Source organism: Nomascus leucogenys, chromosome 8 (genome assembly GCF_006542625.1).
Source record: "Nomascus leucogenys isolate Asia chromosome 8, Asia_NLE_v1, whole genome shotgun sequence".
In the NCBI taxonomy this organism is placed as follows: domain Eukaryota; kingdom Metazoa; phylum Chordata; class Mammalia; order Primates; family Hylobatidae; genus Nomascus; species Nomascus leucogenys.
In genome coordinates, this window is record NC_044388.1 from 77,864,505 (window position 1) to 77,888,851 (window position 24,347).

At 35.0% G+C, this 24,347-nt stretch overlaps 1 protein-coding gene across 3 annotated transcripts in view; it reads right to left on the bottom strand.

The window, feature by feature from the left end:
* The window catches only part of ZCCHC7 (zinc finger CCHC-type containing 7), a 236,930-nt gene that overhangs the window by 109,601 nt on the left and 102,982 nt on the right, over window positions 1-24,347 (bottom strand). The window lies entirely within an intron of this gene.

The window sequence follows — 24,347 nt, forward strand, 5'->3', positions numbered from 1 at the left end:
ACAAGCACTTCAAATCAAATGTTAAAAACAAACTAATATTCATCCACTTTCAAACTTGATTCTCCTCTAGTATTCACTATCCAGAAGAATGGTACCATGACCTGTCATCTATTTTAGAAAGGAACCAGTCTCTTTAAGTTTGATCTTGCCATCATCTGCCCAACCCCTGCTATTCTTCACTCTTCTGCCAAACTGACTTGTAAATTGAAAATATGATCCTGTCACTATCTTACTAAAAATCTCTTTGAGATACTCTTGAATTTTCTGATCGTTCTTATAAATTCCTTCATAATCTGGTCTCACTTTACCAATCCAGACTAATGTCTCGCTATTCTCCATTACCTTTAAACCCTATGGTCCAGCCACACCAAATTATACATAAATCTCTTAAGCAAATAGCAATAGGGCTATATACCTGCTATTCTCTGAACCTGTAACAACACTCTCTCTTCCAGGCCTTCCTCTGTTTAGCTTATTTTAATTATTCTTCGGGTCCTAATTCAGTTTTGGGAAATCAGGTAAGACTTCTGGAGGAAAGAAGTCTTGGAGTAAAGAAGTCTTACCTGATTTCCCAGAAGTGAATTCAGAGTCCTAGACGTCCCCATGATGTCCTATATTTTCATCTATCAAGGTACTTACACTTTGTATTGTAAGTATCCATTTATGTGTCTGACTCTCTCTTAGGCTACGAGCTAGTTACTCTTAGGCAATACCACATTTCTACTGCTTAACATTGTCCACTCTGCACAGGTAGGTGCTTGACAATAGTTTGTTGGATTGAATTTAGTTTACTGTTATATGGCTTCTAAGAAATTATTTGCTTATCTAATAATTTGCTAGTATATTTTAAAATTACAATTTCAACTGTTTAAATGTAAATTCCTTTCTTTTATTTCAGTCTTTTAATTTTTAAAAATAGGTTCTTCTTTAAAGTATTAGAATATTGAACATCAAAGAAGAGTTACATATCCTTTCTATTGAAGCATTTCAAGGAGAGGATGAAAATCTGAAACTACTGACTATAACTGTGTTCAAAAAATAAAAATAAAAAATAAAGTTTATCTTTAAAGTTACTCAATTTTTAAAAATTAAGTTACTAAGCCAAAGATAAAATTTTATCTAAATCTATCTAAAATATTTATCTTCTTTGCACTCAGAATCTGACATACATATTACTGTATTTGAAAATGAGTCTTTTCTCCTAAAAATTTGATTTTTTGTCTTAAAAACAAAGTCATTTTCTACAAGAATAATTTCCACTTTGATCCCATAAAATCAGTGAGAAAAAAGGGTTAATATACTCATATGATATATTAAAATAGGATTTGATTCACTTTACAGACAACTTTTCTTCCAAGTGAGATATATCTATCATGTTTTGGTAGGCTTCTTACGGGGAAATTAGCTATTATAAATTATTCAATGGAACAAATGCTTTCCACCATTCCTCACTTCTGACTTAAAAAAAAAAATTCAACACTGGATTCTATTCCACAGTGAATATATATGAAAAATACACAGTGGCCCTCACTGATCAATCATGGTAGAACCCTCATGACACAGCCATAGCCAACAAACAGTGCAAAACATTTACCACTTCTTTTTAGAACAAAAGGAAAAATGTGAAAATGGCAGGATTACTTGGGTTTTAACAGGAAAAAACTGTCTTGGCAAAAATAATTCATTATCATTCACCCTCTCTTAATACATGAAGATTAAAGGCCTCCCTTACTTCCAGGAAGTTTATTATAAATCAAATCATATTTAAAAACATTAAGAGTTAGTTGCCTTTTAAATAACTCATATGGATAAGCTATTTTAAAATCAACTGTTTTATAAAATAAATTAACATTCATTTATGTAATTAATTGGGCTATTTTAAAAACCATTCTACCTAAAACAAAATAGAACCCTCACTATACTATGGTATATTCAATAGGAAATCCAAGTTGCTCTAAAATAAAAAATGTTTCTATTTCAAAAACAAGGGCTGGGGAAGCCTTTTTTCTTTTCTTTCTTTTTTTTTTTTTTCTTTAAACGAAGACATTCCTGCACAATAAAAATTCACTTAACTTTACTCCATAAGTACTTGACCTGTACCACAAAGCAGCTCAGGCTTGCAAAATGGCCAGTATGAGAAGCAAAAAGAGTAAGTTTGTAAGTCGAGCTGGGCAGCAACCATATGGCATTACAAAGGACCACTAGGAGACAATAAACATACCAGAAAATGCTTAATTTAAGGTAAATCCTTATTGTTTAATGAAGTGAAAAATGAATAAAATGAGAGTCAAGATGTACAGGATAGAAAGTTTGGAGACACAGAAGACAAATTCTATGGTCATATCCTCAGACCATACAATTTTACAGCAAACTGTTACTACTACATAAAAATCCACTGTGCGATGCTCCTTGTGAATTAACCAATGAAAACACCAGAAGGCTAGCTAGACTAGTTAATGTTTCCACTTGAACTTTGATCAACATTTTGCTGATACAGTTGTATCTACAGATTGAAAAGTGTTTTCAAGGGTTTCAGTTGGCAGTCTGGACAATTTTTTGTTGTTGTATTCAAATCAACCTGTCTGCAAAGAAAGCATGCTAACTCCTCTAGCATAGTCCACAGTGCAGTTTGAATAGTTGTTCCCTGGCTTTGTAAGAGTTTAGTATGTGTGTATATAAACTCAGTTTTAACCCTGAATGCTAGGATCTTGAATACTGCACAGTGCTTTCTGTGGCACTTACAATTTACTAATAACTTACAAAATGGTAGTTTGAAAAACCAAGAAAGCAATACAGATATCTCCTCTAAAATAAGCTCTTTTCAAAAAGTAAGATTTTGCCAAAAATGAACAGTTAAAGAGTTTCCAAAGCACTTGTAGCCGGCAACACTCAATGCTGAAATAATGTCACAATATTAGAGTGACCAGATATCTACAGATATAATTTTAAAACAAAGGTTTAGAATTTTCCAGAGAAGGCCTTACTAAATATTTAAAATCTGTTTTCATGTTTAAATTTTACACGGTAGACCTATGACATCAACATAAAACAAATATATATAAATTTCAAATGGCTTATCCATCAATTCCTTTAAAAGCTGTATTATTTGGATGTCATAAATTTTGCTCAGAAATTATTCTATATTTCCTGCCATAATTCTTAACTATGTTTTGGCCAAAAAACTTAAATGTTAATCATAATAATCTGGGCATTTTGGTTTTCTAAAATGAAAGAAATATGCTTTTAAAAAAAGAAGAAAAATAAATATGCTTATGTCATAGATAAGTATACATATATGACTCAGATGATTGCTTTTCTCTAATGGCAATTCCAGATGTGAGGGTCAAACTTGTCACTGAATCTGGCTTTCCTTAATACAAAACCATTCAGTGTGCTGATACAATGAATTGCTTCCTGAAGTTCAAATATACTTTCATACTTTTGTTTAAGTGTATGTAAAGCTTTTAATTTAAAAGCAATTCTTAATAGATAAAATATGTAAATGTAAAATGTAAATATAAAATACACAATTTAAAATAACTTGAGGCAGCAAGCTCTAGATTTCCATTGGTATCTCAGCAACAATTAGAACACATTTTTAATAAGAGCTTCACTATGTCATCCTGTCAGATTGGCTTTATTGTATTGATACAGGAATATGTACTATCAGAAAGAAGTTCAAAAGCACTATCTACATAGAGTACAAATTTCTGATATAAGTACTTGGTATTACACAGCATTAATAGTTCAAATAGCAACAGAAATAAATATTAGGGACAACATTGCATAAGCATACATTTGCTCCACTGACAGCACCATCCCAAGTATCATGGGAAGCAAGGAAGTGCCCTCATACATATAGCATAGAAATTATATAACCAAAACTCTATGGATCCATTTGTAACTCTCTAGTCAAAGCTAAACATCACATACATTTCCATTTACCTTAGATGCTAAAGAAAAACTCAATTTCCTTTGAACAACATTTGGCAGAAAGCCAAGCAATAAAGAATCTGACATTAGTTTGGAAATTTTAACGGATTGCATGTAGATTATACCAAAACATTTTAAAATGTTAATCATTTTATTTAGTAATTTAATACAAATAAGCAGTTATGATTTTGTAATTTAATACAAATAAGCAGTTATGATTTCCTTATTCGGCAGCCAAATATTTGGAATGCTATTGGATGCTCTATGCACCTACCCCTATAACAAAAGCCAGTTCATTATTTATTCAGATTATTATTCAGATGGGAGAAAAAATACTAACGGAAAATCTGAGAAAATATCAGCATCACTAAGATAAACCAAAACCTATTTTAACAGAAAAAAACGGTGCAATGTTTCAAGAAGAACTGGAATTATATATTCTGAATGATCCTAAGCTGATGAGCCACTGACTTAGGGGAGAGTTCTATTGATATTAGCCACCTTCATTAGGTAGTCAGCATCTTATTTAACTAACCCTGGGGTTAAACATTTTATTACAGCAGTCAATTTGGAAGTTATAAAATTCTTCTGTTGGGGGTTATTGGGGGTTAGAATAGGGATGCAGCTAGGAAAATCAGTGAAATCTCCAGAATGAACAGCCTGGCACTTTAGTATCTCACTGGGCACTCAGGAAAGCTATACTATAGAAAGCAGGTTACCATTTATGATCGTTGTATTTTCTGTGTTATCTAGAGAAAAACAGGTTCATCCATGCAAAATGGAGTGTTTTAGAAGATACTGCTGCTAAAATGAAAGACTTTTCAAAAGGAAAAAGTGATTATTCCAGATGAAAAGAGAAGCTCCAATGTCAACCTTACTTCCTGAATCAGCAAAAATCAAAGCTTTACTCAGAATAGGAAATTGGAGATTTTCTTTTAATTTACATATCTTTTTTGCTGAGTATGTTTTAGCTGAAATATGAGAGAACTTCTAAGAGACAGCACTTCTCATTTCCAATCATGCTTTGCTATGGCATTATAAAATGTATAAAATTCCACTACTTAGGGAACTAAGAATACATAAATGTTACTAGCACTAATGTAGAAGAATCAAGAGTTTAAGTCAGAAATAGCTTTTCACTTATAACATTCTGTTATACACTCATTACCCAGGTCAATACCATACCAAATACTCAGCTCTAAGTAAAAATTTTAGGTATGACTGGGACTTATCTAAATAGCTAAAGGTTTGACATATTATAAGCAAAATTCTTAAATAAGCATCAAAATAAAAAACAAGAAAAACATCTTTGACCCAGATACCTTATTGTAATGTGGACACTTATTATGTATATCAATCCTTTGATTAAATGAGAGGTCCAAGTGTGTTAAGAAGCCTAGATAAATCTCAGAAATTATTGTTAAATGAATTGTTATTTTTTAAAAGTGAAATTTTATTCAATACTTTATAAAATTTCAATAGTATTATTAAAAATCTGAAAGTATATCCACATTATTAACAAATATCTATCTCTTGGCTATTTCTTTTACGTCAATATTTTATTGTATATTAAATGTTTTTAATTGTAGTTGGATGGCTTCTTAACAATAACAAACACAAAACGATGGCCTTTTAGCTAGAAAAAAAAATTTTTGTTTAATTCCATCCCTTTTGAAAGAAATGAGACGTAAAGTGTGCCATCTCTATCCCAACCTTTGCTACTCCTGCTGCTTCTTTTCCTTTATCTTAGGAACTGAAGGATGAAATGCGGACAGATTTTCCTTATTTAAATGAGCTTATTCAGTGAGAGTAAAAAAATTATCTTTTGGTTTAATCTTAAGTGGCAAGAAAAATAAAAGATTTCTTATCCACAAACTTTTTAAACATCAATATTTTATTTTCTCTGGCCTTTACATAATACCTTACCAGAATTCACCCAGTAACCATTATTAATAGGTATAAGTGAAATTTTATTTATCTTCCTTCTAACACACAACTAATTAAATATCAGACTAATGTAGTTAGAATTTGGGCAACTCTCTTTTATTAACCTCTATAAAAATTCTCTAACAATACTTAATGGCATATAGAACATATAAATTTAATATTCTGAGAAACTAGATTAAATTAGTAACAATCTAAAGCAAAAAATATATACTGAGTTATTTTACTATGAGAAAAACAGGACCTGAACAAAAAACACCAATCATGGGAAAGGTAAGTAAAGTTTTTGAAGATTTTTCTGTATTCTCTTCACATAATGAGTCACTTATAAGGAGGAGTATTCAGACTCAAATGTATACTGCCCCAAACCCTCAACCACAATACACAACCTTCTAATGATGTATAAAGCCCAGGTTTTATGTTGATCATTATTCTAATAACTGGCTTTTAGTACATCATTTTGCTACATAAATGCCTCGCAGCTTACCCAGGGAAACTGTCAAACATTTTCCTTTTTATTTTAATGTCTACTGAACATCTCTGAATGATTCCCATATGTTTTCATTCAACATTGATATTAAAAGGTAAAAACAGCAAAAAGAAAAAGTCTTTATTTAAAAGCTTTAGGAACCAATCTCATCCTGAATTAAACGTACAGGTAAAGCACAGTGCAGTTAAAAGGCAGACTGTGTCCCAAATATACATGCATAATGGACGTCAGGGTTATATGATGTAGAAAACCAACTTCCCCAGCTGTAAAGGGTTTGAACAGGCCAATTATTTCAAACTATCCTGTGATGAATCATCACTTTTTCAACAGTGTACAGAGACTAAGGGATGGCCAATAATAAAAAAGTGACAGTGTGGTGGCCTGGCCTTATAGAAGCTGGTTTTCATAGACCGAGCTGAGATATATCTGCTGTTTTCTAATGCAGTATCCCATGCTTAAAACCCTCCCTGTCTGCCTTTGTTCAGTTCTTTTACTAGCAACCAATCGCTTTCTTTTGGTTCAGCCTAGTAAAAAACTCAAAGGACTAGAACATGAAGGTCATCTAGGTCTACAACGTAGATGAACAAGCCAACAAAGCAACATCACAGGGCAAAGAGCAAATGCATTATAATAAGAATCTAATACTAACAAAAAGGAAAATCAATATTAAACAATGAAAAATAGTAAACAGGATGAAAAGAATGGCTGCTTTTGCTTTATATAAATATTTAGATAATGTTCTTTTAAATAAAAAATGAAACACTAGCCAGTTAATAATTATTTTCAAATTCAAGTGAAATACTTTCTGCAACACACAATAATAACACAATGACCTACTAGCTAGGAAAAAATATACTTAAATGTATGTGTAAGTAAGGGAATATTGTACGTCTTTTGGCTCTAATAATAAATTTCTTTTCATCTATGCAGAACACTGACGACTCCAATTTATTGTGTTGTTCTTAAAATTTAAAAACAAAACTAACCACAACTATAAAAAGTCCTAAGCTACATGGCAGAAACAATCAACACGCAAATAACCAGAGAATCTGTTTACTCTTCAATCCTATGTAGGAAAAATGAAAATAATTTCATAATTATTTATAAAAAGCCGCTTTTCTAGCTTTTGTTTTCCCTACTACAACTTTGCAACTATTTCCTTTTTACATTTTCATTGCAATCGTGATGTTAATTGCTGCCATCACATTTATTCGACATGCCAAGTCTGCAGTGGGACAAATGGGATTCTGATGATTTGAAGCACAGAAAGAAACAGTTGAAATGATCAACCAGGTGAGAAACAGTCTCCTGAATAATAGCAAAATAATGCAATTTCATCTAAGCAAAATCAAAACCAAATTTTGCCTTCAATAAAGGACATATTTTTAAAAAGTGGACATCAAGTGGATCGGGAAACATTTATTATTAAACAGTTTCTTGGTAACACACAAAAAACTTATTTACTAAGGTTTCTTCTTCCATTTTCTATTCTCCTCAAAGAATATTGGAGCACAAAGAAAAAGGAAACCAAACAGTTAAAATATACTTCTGTTAAAGGAAGAAAAATCACTTAGCAAAACAGTACAAACTATTACATATCATAGCAGGTGTACTGTCCAAAAAAGCTAAATCACCTCAGAGAAACATACAAAAAAATCAGGAATACGTCAAACAAGCAAAAAGTTCCTACTTCATTTCTCTTTGCATGAGGTGGAGAAGGAAAGCAAAAGTAATGTTATAATAGTATTATAAGAAAGTCACTAATAAATCTGGTTAACCAGGATAGAGAATCAGTACTGACTTGTCAGGGCAGATGCTATAAACAAATCTCTCCTTTCTTCAAGAGTGCTAAACTCAGCACAAAAGATCATGGCAGAGAGAGGTCAAGACTCTGATATTTCTGTTTTCTGATCATCAAGGCAATTAGGAAAAACAAAACAAAACTCTGAAAGCTAAATAGGTGAGATTTTTATATGTTCATAATAAATGTGATCCATTGATTCAAAAGGTAATGAAACGAAAATGAAATAACAATGGGAATGAGTTTTGCCCACCACCAAGAATTATACATAGAAGGGATTACACTCACTAGCGTTTCCTTTAAATGTCTCCTTTATAATGCTGTGATCCAGCAAACACACACATTAAAATATCCCAATAATCCAGTGCTACTAAGGCATGGCTCTTAATACCATCTGTCCTCACTGTTTTCCTGAGGAGAAACTGATTGTGCTCTTTTTAATAACTCTTGCATATTAAACTTGCATGTCACATCTCTTCTAAAGGTTAAAAGCACTTTGAAGACAAGAACTATGCCTTATTTTGTGCCATTCTAACCTAGATGCCAAAAATTTATGAATTATTTGAACTAAGTGACCATTGTGTGAAAATACAAAATAAATACAAGACATATACTTCCTCACTCAGAGAGGTTTACAGTATGGTTAAGGAGATGAAATATATAAATTAGAAGCAATATCACTAATTTTAAAGAGTAGCTTTTTAAGTGATATAGTCAAGGGGAAAGACATTGGAGGAAAGGAAGGAGAACAGAGCATGAAGACAGAACCCTGAAACATGAGAAGAGGATCACTATCTATTCATGAAACCTTAAGTCTTGCTAGAAAGATAGCATAGAGAGTAATTTCAGTTAGCGCTTGTGAATTTGAAAGGAATATTGCTAAACAACACATTTCTCAGAGAGTTATTCTTAAGTAAAACCAAAAGTATAGTTTTGTTCTAATGGAATACGTTCACTCAAAGCATGAAAGCAGGGGCATTGGCAGTTCATTTTGAAGGGCAAAAGGGTATCTTGGGCCTTACTGGAACTCCAGGTTGAGTGCTCAGTCTTCATAAAACTACTGTACAGCTTGACTAGTATTGGTTTCAAAGGCAATTAGAATTGCCTTTGGTTAGAGAACTTTGTTCAACAAGCTAGCGTGAGAGGAACTGAAATAATAACTGTAAAATAGTCCCTACGGGAAACTTCTGAGACACAGGCACCCCCCTTGAAGAAGTTCAAATTGGAAGCACTTGGGTGATATAATATCTATGACACAACCTCAAAGGCAGGAGATTATGAGATGCAGGAGATGAAGGACATTTCTAAAGCCAAAATGTAACAACTGGAGTGAAACTGATAAAACGATTTTTCAACTTAGCCTTTCATCCTTCCAAGGCAGAAAAATTGAGCAGCCTGCACTGTGCCGTGTATGGGTCTTCCAGAGAGGTTTACTGTATGCTATGCATAGGAATTAAAAATCTGATAGCACTGGCTAGGGGCAGTGGCTCACGCCTGTAATCCCAGCACTTTGGGAGTCTGAGATGGGCAGATCACGAGGTCAGGAGATCGAGATCATCCTGGCTAACACGGTGAAACCCTGTCTCCACTAAAAATACAAAAAAAATTAGCCGGGTGTGGTGGCGGGCGCCTGTAGTCCCAGCTACTCGGGAGGCTGAGGCAGGAGAATGGCGTGAACGCAGGAGGCGGAGCTTGCAGTGAGACGAGATCGTGCCACTGCACTCCAGCCTGGGCGACAGAGCGAGACTCTGTCTTGAAAAAAATCTGATAGTACTTCAGATAAAAAAAAAAAAAAAGGTAGAGAAATACCCTGTGAGCCTTGGTTAAAATACATTTTAAAATATAACATGGTCTTCATCGGTTTTCATAAATTGTCTAGAAATCTAGTTCTATACAATAAAGTTATCTTCCCACAATAATGTATCATCTCACACCTATAAGAATGGCCAGTATCATGAAGACAAAAAACAAATGCTAGCACAGATGTCGAGAAACGGGAACCCTTATACAATGCTGATGAGAATGTAAATTAGTACAGCCATTATGGAAAACAGTGTGGAGGTTCCTCAAAAAACTAGAGGTAGAGCTACCATATGATCCAGCAATCCCATTGAGTTATTTATCCAAAGACAATGAAATCAGTATGTCAGAGATCTCTGCACCCCCATGTTTATTGTAGCACTACTCACATTAGCCAAGATATAGAATCAATCTAACTGCCCACCAACAGATGAACAGACAAAGAAAATGTGATATAGATACACAACGAATACTATTCAGCCATTAAAAAAAGAATAAGGCCCAGGTGTGGTGGCTCACACCTGTAATCCCACCACTTTGGGAGGCCAAGGTGGGTGGATCACGAGGTCAGGAGATGGAGACCATCCTGGCCAACATGGTAAAACCCTGTCTCTACTAAAAACACAAAAATTAGCTGGGCGTGGTGGTGCGTGCCTGTAATCCCAGCTGCTTGGGAGGCTGAGGCAGGAGAATTGCCTGAACAGGGAGTTGGAGGTTGCAATGAGCCAATATTGTGTCACTGCACTCCAGCCTGGTGACAGGGCGAGACTTGTCTCGAAAGAAAAGAAAAGAAAAGAAAAGAAAAAAAGGACAGGACAGGGAAGGTAAGGCGAGGTGAGGGTGAGGGTGAGGTGAGGTGAGGTAAGGTAAGGTAAGGAAGGGAAGGGAAGGGAAGGGAAGGGAAGGGAAGGGAAGGGAAGGGAAGGGAAGGGAAGGGAAGGGAAGGGAACGGAAGGTAGGTAGGTAGGTAGGAAGGAAGGAAGGAAGGAAGGAAGGAAGGAAGGAAGGAAGGAGGGAAGGAAGGAAGGAAAAGAAAAAAGAAAAGAAGAAAAAGGAAAGAAAGGAAAGAAAGGAAAGAAAAGAAAGAATAAAATCCTGCCCTTTTTGGCTACACGGACAAGCCTGGAAGACATTATGTTAAATGAAATAAGCCAAACACAGAAAGACAAATACCACATGATTTCTCCCATATGCGGAGTTTAAAAAAGCAGCTCTCACAGATGTACAGGGTAGAATAGTGGTTACCAGAGACTGGCCAAAGACTGGATGGGGAGAGGTTAGTCAATAGGTATAAAAGAACAGACGGATAGGAGGAATAAGTTCTAGTTTTCTGTTGCACAGTACAAGTAGTGATTACAATTAACAATACTACATTGTATATTTTTCACAATAACCAGAAAAGAGGATTTTGAATGTACTTGCCACAAAGAAATGATAAATATTTGAGGTGATGGATACACTATTACCCTGATTTGATCATTATACAGTGTATACATGTATTGAAACATCATACTGTACCCCACAAATATGAATTGAATATATTGTACATAAATAAAAATAAAACTTAGAAAGTTATTTTTTAAATTATCAACTTGTGAAAAGATTAAATGACACTGCAGGTAAAATAACATAGCAGACATTCAATAAATTGTTAAAAGAATGGCTAAAACATTTTCATAAAGTTATAATGAAAAGCTGAAAGGACAAATACATAAGGCCTGGAAGAATCTTTGAAGCTTTCACAAAGACTATTTAAAATTATTTTAATTTTTCTAAAAAAAAGGAAGTGTACAACGTACATAGGATTCTGTATTAGATGACACAAGTACTAGGTTTTGGTCTTTTAACAGTTAACTATTTACTCTGTTTAGCATCATTTCCTTTCTTCTGTGTTTCTTATCAGAAAATCTATCCATAGGGTATGGATGGTGATAAGGGATGGTTAACCACCCTATACTTCACTGCATCCCCGGGGATTAGGGAGGTGGGTACACCATTCACATCTGTCCAATCCAAGCATCAGACCCCACTGATTGGACCAGGAATAACCCAAGCTGAACCAATGAAAGAACTTCCTGTGCTTTAACCAGAATTACCAAAAAAGATACTATCACTGTCTGAGACATAGGTGTTAAGGACATGGAAGTCAAAAGTGCCCAAAGGCATTTTCCTCTTACTACAGAAGGCCTAAGAATGAAGCCAGTCAGCACAGAGGACAGTAGATCTGAGAAATGGGATGAGTTAGTGTTAATGCTTAGACCTCTAGAATAGATCTAGAATGATCCAGCTATGCTGAGAACAGATAAATGCCTAAGTGAGTCAATAAATCCCTATCCTGGCTGCGCGTGGTGGCTGATGCTTGTAATTCTAGCACTCTGGGAGGCTAAGGCGGGTGGATCACCTGAGGTCAGGAGTTCAAGCCTGGCCAACATAGTGAAACCCTGGCCAACATAGTGAAACCCCGTCTCTACTAAAAATACAAATATTAGCCGGGCATGGTGGCAGGTGCCTGTAGTCCCAGCTACTCAGGAGGCTGCAGCAGGAGAATCACTTGATCCCATGAGGTGCAGGCTGCAGTGAGCCGAGATCGTGCCACTGCACTCCAGCCTGGGCGACAGAGTGAGACGGAGTCTCAAAACAAAAACAACCAAAAAACATCCTCCAATCCTTACTTCCTTACCTTCTTCTTTCTTTCTTTCCTTTGGTTTGGGTTTCTAAAACCCTCCATCATTTTCTCTTGACCCTGTCAGTCTCCTGTCATTCCTTCATGTAGTGCCATTCTCTGCCATGCCTAGTAATTCTGTGGCTCCACTGCAATACTAAAAGATGGTGAATGAATGCCTGATCTGGGGATATTTCAGTCTACTTAATGGTTACTTGACCTTACCACTAAACGAGGTGAGGAAAGATTTATGGACAGAGACTACAGAATCAGTTCTTAAAAAGAACATAACCTCTAATTGTTCAAAAATAGTTGTGATCTCATTATTTAACACTGGTATACAATTAAGAAAATAATTTTCAGAAAGTGCTCTCAGTAAGAAGTCCAATTACAATTAATAAAAATCGATCTTTATAAGCATATTATACCCAAAACCCAACAGGAAGTCCAAAAGCCAAAAGAGAAAGTAGTTCACAATTTCCCAGGTCATATGCCTAAAATTTGCTGAGGAAAATGACAGCATTTGGTATTATTTTAATTCCTATCCTTACAAGTTAAGACTGAAATAAAATATTACAAATAAAAACAAGAACAAGCTTAAGATATGCTAAGCAGGCCAGGCGCGGTGGCTCATGCTTGTAATCCCAGCACTTTGGGAGGCCGAGGCGGGCGGATCATGAGGTCAGGAGATTGAGACCACGGTGAAACCCCGTCTCTATTAAAAACACAAAAAAATTAGCCGGGCGTGGTGGCGGGCGCCTGTAGTCCCAGCTACTTGGAGAGGCTGAGGCAGGAGAATGGCGTGAACCCGGGAGGCGGAGCTTGCAGTAAGCCGAGATTGAGCCATTGCACTCCAGCCTGGGCAACAGAGCGAGACTCCATCTAAAAAAAAAAAAAAGATCTGCTAGGCTAAGCTATAATGTCTGGTAGGTATGGCTTATTAAATAAATTTTTGACTTAAAATATTTTCTACATGCAATGGGCTTTTAGAAATATAACCTCACTGTAAGTTAAGGAGCATTTGTACTTTGAAAATAAGTATTTCCTTGGGATACCTTACCTATAGGAATCCATTAACATTTGATTTGGAAACGAAATAGAATGGTGATGTTACTTTAAACCCTTAAGCCAACACCACCAACCTGGGAATACTGTCTCATGTGAATTAATATTGGTCAATATAAAACATGAAGACACAAACCCCTAGGACCTTACATGCTCAAATGATTACTGAATTAGGCCTAGCAATTTCTCCTCTCCAATATTAAGAGTTATAAAAAAAAATTTACACTTTCATCGAAAGAACAAATGGAAAGAGAAGAAATGATTTGCAATTTGAAGGGACTGAGCCCAAATATTTCTCTATCTCTTTATGTGTATGTGATGAAAAAGTTGCTCAACAATTATTTCTTGACATGTCAACAAAAATTTACCAAAGGCTTTGGTTACAACAAAACTTGATTTACAGAGAGTGAAATTTGAATTTCATAGAATTTTCATGTCATGATTTTTTTCCCAGCCATTTAAAAAAGTTAAAGCCCTTCTTAGCTCCAAGGCAGTGCAAAAACAGGAGGTTGGTTGGATTTGGCCTATGGGGCATAGTTTGCTGACTCCTGTTCTTCACCAAGGCAGCAAATTAGAATCATGTAACAGCTTTAAAAAATTATATGTCTCTCCTGCACACCTAGATGCTTAGGCTCTATCTGTAGAAATCAATTTCCTGGCTAGATGAAAGGTGAGGGTGAGGGGGAGTACAATAAAACTATGAGATTTGTTAAATATTCCAGATGATTCTAATGTGTAGCCAGGACTTAAGACTATAGAATTTAGAATCAAATGGACACTCCATAGCTTCTTAAATTTTGACAAGACACCTATTCTTTCAGATTCTTGGTTTCCGCATCGATACTGTTCAGAACTGGCACAGAAGTGCTCAGTATTATCATTCCCTTTCACTGCTGCACTGTACACAGTAACTGCTTAGTACACGTCTGATTAACACAATTCTGCACAAAACATATTCCTCTCCTTTAAATAATTTAAGAAAAATAAGGCAAGAACACATGTAAACCAAAACACAGAAATGTCTGTAAAGAAATAACTATTAACACAATACATTGCTGTTTGCAGAAATGTGACAAACAGAAACAAAAAGAAGAGACTGCAGGATTATATTTTAGAATAGCAGAAAGGGAGTAACAGTGAAAAGATCCTAAGAATAACATACCTTTTTGATAAAAGACCCAAAACATTGAGAGTACTTCCTTCTTCTATTAATTAATTATGGGTCAACAATCACTTGCTGACCAAAGAAGAAAGTACTAAGCCTTCCAGATTCCTCAGCATTTCTGCCTAATGCCTTGGGGTAGGTGAAATGTGCCCCAAAGTATTAAGAGTCTGCTCAGTTTTAAATGATAAATACTTGACGATTGTGATACGAAGCTTTCAACAATTAGGGTGAAAAAAAAATGAAGAAAAACAGCTACTTCCTCTACCACAAAATTATGTATTGTTTAAGGTATAAAGGTTTGGTTTTCATTAATCAACTTAATGTTGAGTTATAAATTTTTAAAATACTGTGTATAATTTTCAGGAAGGTGGCTTAATAAAAAAATACAAAACAACAGCTTACCTATTAACCAGGAACAAATATAAGACATAAAGTGTATCAGATCTCAATAGCAACACCAACAAAATTAAAACATCTAGAAATATATTTAATAAGTAATATGCCAGCTGATATTTAGAAAGCCACGAAGTTTACTGAAAGATATGGAATATGTAAATAATTAATTCTAATATCTTAAACATCTAATTGAAAGATGCCAAATTAATATACGTAACTAATGCAATTCCCATTAAAGCCCCAAAGACGTTTATGGCCGGGCACGGTGGCTCACGCCTGTAATCTCAATACTTTGGGAGGCTGAGGCGGGTGGATCACTTGAGGTCAGGAGTTCAAGACCAGCCTAGTCAACATGGCAAAACCCCGTCTCTACTAAAAATAGAAAAAATTAGTGGGGCATGGTGGTGCACACCCTGTGGTCCCAACTGCTGGGGAGGCTGATGCAGGAGAATTGCTTGAACCCCAGAGGGATTCAAGTGATTGCAGTGAGCCGAGAGAGATCGCACCACTGCACTCCAGCCTGGGTGTCCTAGTGAGGCTGTCTCAAAAACTAAACAAACAAATAAAACCAAAAAAACCCAAAAGGACGTTTATAAGTAGTGTAAAAAAAGTCTAGAGTAATTTAAATATGACTAACAAGGAGAACTTATTCCACCACATAGAATCATAAAGTTCCAATAATCACAACTATGTAATTAAAACAAAAACAAATCAATGAAAAAAAATCTAGTCTGAGGTCCAGCTAGATAAAAAATTCATTCATTCTACACATATTTATGAAATACTGTTCTAGGATCTGCAATATGGCAACAGAGGAGAAACAAAAATTCCTATTCTCACGGTGCTTATATTCCAATGGAGAGAAAAAATATTGAGTAGAAAATTCAAAATATATTTTATTATTTTAAAAAAAGAAAAGCTGCTACCAACCTAACTCCAATAAACACTTGATATTTAATATCTTTTCTATATACACATTCATAAAATAATGCCCCATCCCACATTTATTCCCAACAAAAGTGAGATCTTGCTGTTATGTCCTTTCTTCCCAATTCAATATATGGTCACATACCATGCCAATAACAAAACAAGTATATGGAAGCTGTCCCATAAAATTCCTATCACCTAGTGATGGCGTAGTCACTGTTATGTTTTAACAATGCATTACTCATGGGTTTGGGGTAATGTTTGTGTAAACAAACCTACTGTACTGCCAGTCATTAACAGTCTAGCAATACAATTATGCACAGTACCTAATACTTGACAATAAACGACTGTTTCTGGTTTATGTATTTACTATACTTTTTATTGTTATTTTAATGTGTGCTCCTTCGACTTACTTTTTTAAAAAGTTAACAGTAAAACAGGTCCTTCAGAGGAATTCCAGAAGTCATTTTTACCACAGGAGATGACTGTTCTGTGTGTGTTTTTGTCCCTGAAGACCTTCCAGTGGACAAGATTTGGAGGTGGAAGACAGCGATATTAACGATCCTGACCCTATTAGGCCCAGGCTAATGTGTGCTTCTGTGTATGAGGTTTTAACAAGAACGTTTAAAAGGCAAACAAACAAATAACTAAATTAAAAATCTTTAGAAGAAAGCTGATAGAATAAGAATATAAAGAAATTATTTTTGCATAGCTATACAAAGTGTATTTTATGCTGAGTATTATAGGAATCAAAAAGTTTAAAAAGTAAAAAGTTGATACAATAAAAATGTTGTAACTAGCATAGTTTAATCTATTATTAAAGAAAAAGTTAATAAATTTAGTGTAGCCTAAGTGTACAGGGCTTATAAAATTTACAGTAATGTAAATTTTCACATTTACTCAACACTCACTCACTGCCTGACCAGAGCAACTTCTGGTTCTAAAAGCTCCATTCATAGTAAGTGCTCTATACAAGTATACCACTTTTACCTTTTATGCCATATTTTTTACTGCACTTTTTCTATGTTTAGATACACAAATATTTACCACTGTGTTACAAGTTCCTACAGTATTTAGTACAATAACATGCCATACAAGTTCATAACCTAGGAGCAATAAGATATCATATGGCCTAGGTGTGCATGAGGCTATGCCATCTAGATTTGTGTAAGTATACTCCATGATGTTCACACAATGATAAAATTGCCTAACTACACATTTCTTGGAATGTATCCCTGTCAGTAAGTGACATATGACTATATTGTAAAAAGTTGCCCATTTTATTCATAGAAAAACATTGATGTTTAATTCTTATATAGCATTTTATTGTTTGAATGTACCTGAATTAACTACTCCCCTGTTGATGGCTTTTTGAGCCATTTATACAAAGAAGCTGTGAGCCATTAATCAATGTAATATTAAATTATCAATGTAATATATTAAAATACATGCTGGGTGTGATGGCTCACACCTGTAATCCTAACACTTTGGAAGGCCAAGGAGGGCAGATTGCCTGAGCTCAGGAGTTCGAGACCAGCCTGGCAACACGGTGAAACCCTTTCTCTACTAAAATACAAAAAATTAGCCGGGCATGGTGGTGGGCGCCTATGGTCCCAGCTACAGTTCAAGCAGGAGAACTGCTTGAACCTGGGAGGCAGAGGTTGCAGTAAGCTGAGATTGTGCCACTGCACTTCAGCCCAGGAGACAGAGTGAGACTCTGTCTCAAAAAAAAAAAAAAAACAAGTTCCCTCTTTTTCACATATTATAATTGAACTATCGTGATTGGGTAGAAGTATGCAGAAATATATTTTCTTATATGAATATAATATGAATATATTCATACAAGCATTCATGTTTATATTCATATAAAAATTCATATTTTCTTATATGAATATATTTTCTCATCAGATTTTAAAAATCAGGCCAGAAACAGTGGCTCACACCAGTAATCACAGCACTTTGGGAAGCCACGGTAGGAGGATCACTTGAGTTTAAGACCAGTCTAGGCAAAACTGAAATGCTGTCTCTACAAATAAAAACAAGAATAAAAATAAATTAGCTAGGCATGGTGTTGCTTGCCTCAGGAAGCTAAGGTGGGAGAACTGCTTGAGCCTAGGAGTTCGAGGCTGCAGTTAGCCACGACTGTGCCACTGCACTCCAGCCTAGGTGACAGAGTGAGACCCTGTCTCAAAAAAAAAAAAAAAAAAAAAAAATCACCTTTATAATTTACAGATTTACAATAAATTTTGAAAAATCAAATGCATAAAGTAATTTATAATGTAATAGCTACAATTAAGGTACAGAACATTTTCATGCCTCCAAAGGGTTCCTTCATGCTTTTTCACAATAAAATTTCTTCCATTTAAACCTGGTAACCACTGATCTGATTTCTCATTAGTTTTGTCTTTTATAGAATAGTCATAGGAAAAGATTAATACAGTACATAGTCCACTGTGTCTGACTTTAGTAACTTAGTATAAAGAATTAGAAGCTGGGCACTGTGGCTCATGCCTATAATCCCAGCATTTTGAGAGTCCGACCCAGGTGGATCACTTGAGGCCAGGAATTTGAGACTAGCTTGGCGAACACGGCAAAACCCTGTCTCTACTAAAATTCCAAAAATTTAGCTGGGCGTGGTGGTGTGCGCCTGTAATCCCAGCTACTCAGGAGGCTGAGGCACAAGAATCTCTTGAATCCGGGAGGCAGAGAGTGAGCTGTGTCGTGCCCCATTGCACTCAGCCTGGGCAACAGAGCAAGACTGTCTCAAAAAAAAAAGAAAAGAAAAGAAAAAAAGAAAGAAAAAGGAATTAGAGACTCCTCCATGTTGTGGAATGCATCAGTAATTTGTTCCTTTAAATTGATGAATCAACATTTGCTTATCAGTTTACTAGGTGACGAACACTCAGGTTATTTCAAGTTTTTATGCAATTATAAATACAGCTAGTAGGAACATACAGGTTCAGGTCACTTTGTGGGCATGTTTTCAGTTCTCTTGGGTAAATACCTGGGAGTGGAACTCCTAGGTCGGATGGTAAGGTATATACTTAGAAAAGACTCTTCCAGTCTGTATAATTTTTCATTATGACTATCAATGTATACAAGTTCTTGTTACTGGACATTCTCCATATATTTGAAATGGTTGATCTTTTCAATTATGACCTATTCTAGTGGACAAGAGCAGTATCTCATTGTGGTTTTAAGTTTCATTTTCCTAATAACTAATGATTTTGATCTTTTCATTAACTTATATTTGCCATTTGTATATCTCCTTTAGTATATCTATAAATCTTTTGCCCATGTTTACTTGGATTGTTCATCTTATTATTATTGAGTTGTAAGAGTTCTTTGCATATTCTAGACATAAATCCTTCGCAAATATTTTCTCCAGGTCTGTGGCTTGCATTTTCAGCTTATTAAAGTATCCTTTGAAGTCTACATATTTTAAATTTTGATGAAGTCCAAATTTTATATTTTTCTTTTTATAGCTTGTGCCTTTTGTATCAAATATTAAAATATATAACCCAAGGTATTCAGATATACTGGTTTTTTGTGTGTGTGTTTTTTTTTTTTTTGGAGACGGAGTCTCGCTCTTTTTGCCCAGGCTGGAGTGCAGTGGCGCAATCTCGGCTCACTGCAAGCTCTGCCTCCCGGGTTCACGCCATTCTCCTGCCTCAGTCTCATGAGTAGCTGGGACTACAGGCGCCCACCACCAAGCCCGGCTAATTTTTGGATTTTTAGTAGAGACAGGGTTTCACCTTGTTAGCCAGGATGGTCTCGATCTCCTGACCTCGTGATCCGCCCACCTCGGCATCTCGAAGTGCTGGGATTACAGGCATGAGCCACTGTGCCTAGCCAATATCCTGTTTTCTTTTAGAATTTTCATATAATTCTTACATTTAAATCTGTAGTATGTCCCAAGTTAATTACTGTATGTTGTGTGATGGAAGAGATATGGTTCATTTTTGGCATATGGCTATATATTGGTCCAGCACCAATTTGCTGAAAAGCTTGTCCTTTCCCAACTGAAATGTTTGGTATCTTTATGTAAATCTACTAGATTCTTTTCTGTCCCATACATCTGTATGTTAATCTTTACAATACTATCCTGCTGTTTTAATCATTGTATTCTAGATCCTTTTGCATTTGCAAATACATTTTATAATCAATTTAGAAAACTCAACTTAAGTTTTTTTAAAGCCTGCTGGAATTTTGACTGATACTGCACTGAATAAATAGATAAATCTGGAAAAAATTGCAACCTTAAAAATATAAAGTCTCATCCATGAACATGGTATAACTCTCCATTTATTTAGATTCTCTTTTTCTCTGCATTGCCTTATAGTGTTCCCTGTAAAGCTGTTATACATTTTTGCTATGATTACTATTAATATCTCACATTTTTTGATACTGTGAAAATGGCATATTTAAAAACTCAAGTTCCAATTGTTTGTTGCTAGTATACAGAAATGTAATTAGTTGTTGAATATTGACCTTGTTTCTTACAAAAAATTTTGCTAAACTTATTAGTGCCAGTAGCTTATTTGAGATTCTCTCCAATTTTCTAACTAGATTTTTATGTCAACTGCAACTAAAGATGATTTAATATTTTTCTTTCCATTTCGTATGCCTTCAGCTTTTTTTTATTGCCTTATTGCACTGGCAGCATGACTTCCAGTACAATGTAGAAATGTATCTGAGAAGGGACTGCCTTGTCTTCTTCCCAGTTTTAAAGTGAGAGCATTCAGTCATTAGTTGCAGGTTTTTAAAAGCGCCCTTGAATTGGATTAAGAAAGTGCCCCTTGTACTCCTAGTTTGCAAGATTTTTGTTTATTGTTTTAATCTATCATGAACAGGTGATAAACTTTGCAAAATGCTTTATCTGCATCTATTGAGGAAAATATTTTTTTCCTGTTAGTCTGTTAATACAGTAAATAATGTTGCTTAATTTTCACGTTAAACCAACCTTTCTTCCTAGAATGAACTTCACTTGATCATGACATATTAATCTTTTAATATATTACAGAATTCATTTCCTAATATTTTGTTAATAATTTTTTGTGTCTATATTCATGAAGCATATAGATCTGTAGCTTTCTGGTAGTATCTTGTCTGTGTTTTCTGTAATAGTAATACAAATCTTATAAAATTAGTTTGGAAGTGTTACCTTATCTTATATATTCTGGAAGAGTTTGTGAAGAATTGGTATTATTCCTTCTTTAAAGCTCGATATAATATACGACTAATGCTATCTGGACTTGGATGTTTCTCTACTGGAAGATTTTAATCTAACAATTCACCTTCTTTAATAAGACCATTCAGGTTATCTATTTCTTCTTAACTTTAACTTTCAAGGAATTTGTCCATTTCATCTAAGTTGTTGAATTTATTGATTTTCCGTAAAATTTAGGATCTGTGTGATGTTCCTCCTTGCATTACTAATGATGGTAATTTATGTCTTCTTTCATTTTATTCCTGATTGGTCTTCAATTCTGTACTTGAATGTTTATAGAATTACTCACAATAGGAATAAAATAATTCAATAATAATCCAGGGATAAATTGAATTATTCTTTCTCTTAATTCCTGATTGGTCTGGCTTAAATGTTCTTCAGCTTTACTGCCAAAACATGGAATGCAGTGAAAGCCCTGCTAAGAGAGAAATGTATAGGTGTAAACGTTTTGCATGAGCTCCATGGATCGCTACACCTGCTCCTTTCCAGTTATTCTTTCTTCAGCCTTGGGTAATTTCTTGTCACACATGCACAGATGAGTATTCGCTCAGAAACTCAAGAGGTTCATTGAGTTTTGTGGAGATTTGTGGATCTCCACACTTCTGTCCTGATGCATCTCACTACTCTCTAGTAATTTTATCCACAAATTCTAGACACATTGGCCTCCTTGTACTTCAAAATCTATCTCTTCAATGTAGTGTGATGCCACCTGCCCAAGATCTCAATATGTCTGCCTTCCCTGTACCAAAACTGTCTCTAGGCAATAAGTTGGGAAGAGCTACAGAAGTCACTTCATTTCCCTTCTAAGATCAGTGTCCTATACTGGATATTATCCAATGTCTATAAACAATTATTTTATTTTGCTGACTGGTTTTCTAGTTTGAAGCAGGAGTGTAAATTCAGTCCCTGGGACTCTGTCATGGCTAGGAGCCTACATTACTTCTATGTTCTTTAAAAATTAAAATACACACATATACACACACGACCTGAATCTTAGAGAGGGGAAGAAACACAGACTTCCAATTCCTGGGATAGTTGCCACACTGATTTTAAAAATTTGTACACTTCAAGGCTTTTGGTAACCATTACCAGTACATGGAACTAATGTCTTTGGATAATTTTTCATTGATCTCTGTATTAAAAATGATTTTGTAAGTTTAACCTGAATTCTTAAAAGTATCTCAAACTCTTGCAAGCGGTATACTCAATTATAAAAAGATTTTTCCTTTTAAAAAATTAATATACTGTTTGTGACCCCTTTATTAATATTTAAAGACAAAAATCTCCTTTTATCTTAAAAGAATAAAAATAAAAAAGAACCAGAACCTAAGTTTTACATTTTCAGGGTATAAACAAGCATTTGATAAACCTCTGTAATCCTATCACCCAAAGAAGACCACTTCAATTTTTAATAGAACATTGTCTTTTTTATGCATAAATTTTTTTTTTTTTTTTTTGAGACAGAGTCTCGCTCTTTCACCCAGGCTGGAGTGCAGTGGCGCGATCTTGGCTCACTGCAGGCTCCACCCCCTGGGGTTCACGCCATTCTCCTGCCTCAGCCTCCCGTGTAGCTGGGACTACAGGCGCCCGCCACCTCGCCTGGCTAATTTTTTTGTATTTTTAGTAGAGACGGGGTTTCACCATATTAGCCAGGATGGTCTCGATCTCCTGACCTCGTGATCCACCCGCCTCGGCCTCCCAAAGTGCTGGGATTACAGGCGTGAGCTGCCGCGCCCGGCCTCATAAATTTTTTTAAATGAAAAATGGGTGCATGCTGTTTTACAACCTATATTTTCACTTGCTAAATCATAATATTCTATTAAATATTTGTTCAATCACTGTCAATGGTTATAGACTATACCACAGCAAAGAATTCATTATTATTGAACATCTGGGTTGTTTCCAACTCTGTAGTAAAGACCTTACATATACTCTATTATTCCTTAGAACAAATTCCTGTAAGTGAAACGTGACATTATTGTCATTTTTCTCTTTTACTGTGGTAAAATATAAAAAACGTAAGATTTGTCATTTTAACCGTTTTAAAATGTACAACTTAGTATCATTAATTATACTCACAATGTTGTGCAACCATTGTTACTATTTTCAAAACACTTTTATCACCACCAAGGAGAAACTACCCTTTAAGTAACCTCCCCCAACTTCTTTCTCCCACCCAACCCCCAGTAACCTTTCACCCAACCCCCAGTAACCTTTCATATATTTCTTTACCTATTAATCTGCCTATTCAAGATATTTCATTTATGTGAGCTCATACAAAATTTGTCCCTTTATGTCAGGCTTACTGCACTTAACACAAAGTTTTCAAGGTTCATCCATATTGTACCATGTATCAGATTTTCATTACATTTAATGGCTGAGTAACATTCAGTTGTATGTAGATACCACATTATGGTTTTCTATGCATCTTTTAATAGACACTAGGGTTGTTTCCAACTTTTGGCTATTGTGAATAATCCTACTATAAACATTCAAATACAATATCTATTACATTTAAGACTTTTTTTTTTAAAACTGTTCCTTGTGTAGCAGGGCTACCTCATAGGCAGTGTGCCCACAGTAGCCACATTTAAGACTTTTGGTAACTATGGCCCAATTGCCTTTCTGCAAGAAACTCACTAAAACTCATAGCCATATACATATATACATACATACATATATGTATATGAATGCTCATTTTATCATGATCTGCCATCTTAACAGATTTAAATGGCACTTAGATTTTTATTAGTAGTGACGGTAAACATTTTCCTTATGTTCCTTCTTCTAGGAACCACTAGTTCTTATGCTTGGCCCACATTCCCCACTAGAGCGTTTCTTTACTGGTTTCTTAGACTATTTTATGTAATTAGATTAAGGCTATTTTATACAATTAGACTAAAAGCCCTTTTATTAATCACATAAGTTGTGGGT